The 5,000-nt window shown below is 45.9% G+C and overlaps 1 long non-coding RNA gene across 1 annotated transcript in view; it reads left to right on the plus strand.

The window, feature by feature from the left end:
- Nucleotides 1-1,165: 1,165 nt before the first annotated feature.
- Nucleotides 1,166-5,000, plus strand: part of LOC148004520 (uncharacterized) — a 90,283-nt gene continuing 86,448 nt past the window's right edge. The window contains exon 1 of the long non-coding RNA XR_015624513.1: nt 1,166-1,391. This is a non-coding gene — a long non-coding RNA (uncharacterized LOC148004520). The remainder of the gene's footprint in view (nt 1,392-5,000) is intronic.

Consider the following 5,000-nt stretch of genomic DNA (forward strand, 5'->3'; position numbering starts at 1 on the left):
CTCAGGGAAACCAAGGACTATGAAGAAGGCGGTGGACTCGCATAGGGCATGCTGATCTCTGGGCTGTGTCTTCAACTTCAAAGTATGTAAGTAAATAACTAATCCCTCAAATGCATTTAAAATATTTATTCTCAGCCTAGGTTATTTTCCTAGGAATGAAGTAACTGAGCTGTACAGGGTCCATATGAATATGAAACCAGAGAATGTATACAAAAGAAATTTGTAAATTTAAAAATCGCTGCTCAATAGTGAGCTACTATTGTCCTATTGCCATCTCTGGTCCCTTTTTTCTAATCTTCTAAACAATGATCCTACCATTCTGAACCAGGCACTTACTTAAGGACTGTGTACTGAGCTAAACACATGTAGCTAAAATTCCTTCCCTTGGGTCGTGGTAAACAAGGTCTATTCTCCATTCCCAAAGTCACAGTGACAAACTGAGGTATGAGGCTAGAGTTCACTGTGGGGCCTCAGGGAGTTTATTGCACTTCCTTACAGAGGGTAGAAAAGGGGTTACTAACTGGTGGTGTGTGAGCTCTTTCCCCAGCAGGCTACAATTGGAGACCTTTGACCCCCCAAAAAATTAATGCTTCCCTGAAAAAGCTGTAGCAGTGTAGATGGAGCCTTCCCCCCTGTAGGGTAACAGGAGGGTAGATTGAAACGTTGTATCCTTTGGGAAAGCTCCTTCAGCAATTTAAAACAATTTCAGGATATCCTTGAAACTGATTCACTAAGCCCCTCCTAACTGTCCGGACCTCCCAACAATTCATCCTGTTTTTTAATTAAAACATTTTCCAGAAGCTCCAAAGAGAGCTGTACCCAAAGGAATCGGAAAATATCCCGCAGGGACGGGGGAGTGGGGCGTGCCTGAATCCCGAGGCTGAAGGTGGATGATGTAGAGCCACCCCAATAGATAACCAAGCAGGAGCCTCAGGCCTTAGGAACAGCGGCCCATGGTCTGCCCACAATACTCCTGATTCCCCAGCCTGGAGTCCAGAGCAGGGGCGGGGCTGTCGTGTCTTGGGGCGGGGCCATGCGGGGGCACGTGCTGGACGGGGAGGGGAGACGGTGCATCCATGCTCTGATTGGGCCTTGGTTAAACAAGGGGCGGCAAGTTAGGCTACTTATGCCTGCTTGTATTGGATCCTGTTGAAGAAGGGCGTGGTTTTGTGAAGTCTGTTGAAGTCGGTTAAAACCCACCAGAGTGGTGGTGAGCCGGCTTCAGAAGGTTTTTGATGCTGATAGGGAGACGCTCTGGTCTGGCTGTGCATGAGTGTAGGAGAGCCCAGGCCACGGCGACCAGGCCAGGGATGGCGGCCACCGGCAAGCTTCTTGTCTTGCTGCTACTCAGGCTCTGGGCGCCCGTTGTTCTTCTGGCTGGCTACATCAAGGTGAGCTCCGGTGCGAGGTCGCCTCCCATAGTCCGGGAGCACCATCTGTGGGCAAGCATGAGACCGTGGTCGGGGGTGCGGCTTGAAGTTAGGCACAGAGGCACGTGGCCTCTCCTTCAACCTTCCCATGCGCCTCAGCTTTGCACAGAGCTTAGCCCTGAAGTCGGGCTGACTCAGTTGCCTGAGAGGCCAAATGAAAGGCGTGTGGGTGTCGGGGCTGCGAGGCCACCCAAGTCCCCTACCTGTGGCGGCGCAGCGGCGCGGCTTCATCCTCTAGGACACCGCACTGCGAGCCCTCCCTCTACGGTGTCCCTGATCGCCCAGGCCGTGCGCCCTGCGGTCCTGTGGCGCTCTAAGTGGGCGGGTCCGCACAGGGTCCCTCGTGCCTGCAGCGGTCGGGGGGCCTGGGCTTCAGGTTCACCTGACGGTTGGCTCTCAGCCTTCTTTGCCCAGTGGATTTGGCAGCAGGGTTGCAGCTCCAGCCCTGGCGAGTGGCAGAGATGCCAAGAGAGACGGGAGAGGAGGGGCCGCCAGGGCAGCTGGGCGCTCGGCACCCTCCTCTGCCTCCCAGCCCTTTGCACAAGTCTGGCAAACTAGGGAACCCGGCTTTCCTGCTCCCGAGGAACGTTCAGCCTTTAGGGAAGCTATGCACCAGTACATTTGGAAAACTTTCAGGAGTATTTTACTTGCGTCAGGATCACAGTGGTTTCTCTGCACCAGAGGTCACGCCCCCCCATCCCACCCGTGTTAACCTGGTGAAGTTGTCCAGTGTCCCTGGTGGGTGGCGGGAATTCAGGCAACTGGAAGAGGCAGAATGTTGGGTGTTGAACATGTATTGGGGCATACTCTGCACCTAGCCTCCCCTCAAGAACCGTCTGTTGCCTAGGGAGATGTGGGACTTTATTTTCACTTTTCTCGAAATAGTGCTTGAACTGTAGGACTGGAATGTGTGTTTCTGGTATAGTTTATTTCTTCTTGTGCCTGCTCCTATTAAAAAAGAAAAAAAGCACCGTGGCTTTCTGTAGGTTGAGCTTGTGTCAGAGATTGCATTTGATTAAATAGACATTACCTGAGAATGTTCCCGTTTAAAAAAAAAAATCCTTGCTCAGAATGAATTAATTTCTACAGAATATGTAAATATTTTTTCTGGTAAGAAGATCTAATGAGGAAAAAAAATCCTCTGGATGGAACAGCTCAAAACAATCTTAGTATTTGTCTTGCTTTAAACTTTTTGACTGAGGTGGGAAAAAAGTTGAGTCCTTAGTAGAAACAGCAAATGTTTATACCTGAACTTTTAGATTCTTTCACCTTCCACACAGTGGGTAGGGTAGTGTCTGTGACCCCTGGTAAGAAGATGCTGGGAAATAGCTACATTGAGCAGGATAAGAAGAGAAGGGACTGAAGTGGGGAAACTGAGTTTTATTTATTAGGTGGGACTTAATGGGTCAATGTCAAAAACCATTGTTCACACTCAACCTCACTTCCCAGTGGTGTGAGAAAGTTAGGTGCTAGTAAATTCACAACAAAGGATTCTTCAGTTTTGAAGAATCCATTTAACATTTAATGCCTCCAGGTGGGGAACTACCAATATCAGAATTAGTTGTTATGGATTAATTTTGACCATTTGCTACACTGTACAATTGAAAAGTTTGGCTAAACAACATGAAAAACATTTTTTGCCATATTCTTTTAAAATGGAGTTTTGTGGACACCTCACTTCCTTGGAACATTATTGTTGTTCACATTGTCATTGTCTCAATTGCTCTTTCCTTTTGCTGAGTGGCAGAAAATTATTCACATGTGTACTCTTTGTTTATTTGCTGTCAAGCAAAGGATTGCTAAAGCCGTAATTCAGATGAGAATGGCTTAAATCATGATGTCTTCGAGAAGGCCTTATTGACATTAGCCAAGGGGATTCTGGCGAAATCCCTGATCAAGTTGCTTGGCACAGAATTATTGATTGGTGGATCTTTAGTGTTGACTAAATTAATCTTTTGCACCTTTTTTTTTAAAACACCTCTCTGCTCTGGGCACTTCCAGGGCCTTTTCTCTTGTGTGCAAGTCCCAAGTGTGTGCCTAAACTGCTCCGTTTCCTAAGGATGTTTAAGCTTCTGAAAGGCAGAACTTGAATCTCCTCTGCTATGTCTGAAAGTGATCTTTTGATGGTCAGTATCCAGGAAGCTCAAGAGTGACAACTGAGGTGGAAACTGCTTTCTGAGATCCTTGTGAAAGGTAGAGTTGTGTCGGAGTAATGTTTCTATTACAAGTGCATTTTAAAAGACACTGCTGGCAACAGAGAAACTAAACTAAGTGTTACCAGTCTGGTCCTCTTCTGTAGAAGAATTTCTTTCACTCCCATCTAAACTAAGCAGTCAGCATAATGGGACTTAAATGGTTGAGGAAGAAATTTTTCATTGACGTTTATATTTGAAAGTTGGGGGAAAGCCTTTAAAATATTTTAAAAGATGTATTTTATTATCTATGCATGTGTGTATATCTGTGTTGAGTGTATGGCATGTGTGTGCCCTTGGAGCCATAAGAGGTTTTGGATTCTCTGGAGCTGGAACTGCAAGGGACTGTGAGCCACTAGATGTAAATTATAGGCTCCAGACTCAGGTCTCACTTTGGAAGAGTGGGAAGAGCTTTCAAACACTGAGCCTCTCCAGCTCCCTCTGTAAAATATTTTAAAGATATATTCCTTTATTTATTTGTATGTCGAGGCCACTGTGGTGGTCATGGACAAAGTATAAAGCATGGAGTCACTTCTCTCCTTCCACCCTGTAGGCCCTGTGGAGCAAACTCAAGGGGTCAGGCATGGCAACAGTGCCTTTGTCCATCGCACCGCTGGGGAAACAAACTCTGAAGTAACTTAAGCTTTTGAATCTGTTTTGTGTGCTTTGTTTTGTTTTGTTTTGTTTTGTTTTGCTTTGTTTTGTTTTGCAGACAGGGATTCTCTGTAGACCAGGCTGCCTGAAACTCAGAGTGCCACCCGCCTCTGCCTCCTTAGTGCAGGGCCTAAGGGTACAAGCCGCCAACCAGTCCAGAATCTTTTTTTGAAGTCTATTTTTTTTAGATTAAGTGTCAATCAAGTATTGTTCTTTGACAACGTGGCTTCTGAATTGAGATGTGCTATGAAGTGTACCATACACAGCAGGATGTGAAAATAGTATGAAAAAATAAAGGATCTTAACTTTTATATTAGTGCACTGGCTACCATGCCTTTATATTATTTTTCAGTCTCTTTGTGCTCTGGTCTGTCTGCTAGAGAATTGAATAAGCACCACCTATGTAAGCCTTTGTATTTCTCGGGCACACATTTGCTCACTGGCGGTCCTACATGCATCGTTAGCACCATTTTTGAGTATACTGACATGTTATACTGTCATGTTTCCCCCCAACAGTCTGGCTTCAAGTTGTTGACATGAGGCCTAATTTTGTTTGTGTTATTTTTTAGGTGAGAAGAGGTGAAGGGTACTGGAGGCCTTCCCCCCCGTTAAAGCTCAGTTTTTAATGTTATTTTTTCCTTGTTAGCTTTTTCTTCAGTTCAAATTGTTTTAGAAATGATTTCAAGCCTACAGAAATGCAAAGCTGTTGAAACGACTCTGGTGG

This window comes from Rattus norvegicus, chromosome 7 (genome assembly GCF_021556685.1).
Source record: "Rattus norvegicus strain SHRSP/BbbUtx chromosome 7, alternate assembly SHRSP_T2T, whole genome shotgun sequence".
In the NCBI taxonomy this organism is placed as follows: Eukaryota; Metazoa; Chordata; class Mammalia; order Rodentia; family Muridae; genus Rattus; species Rattus norvegicus.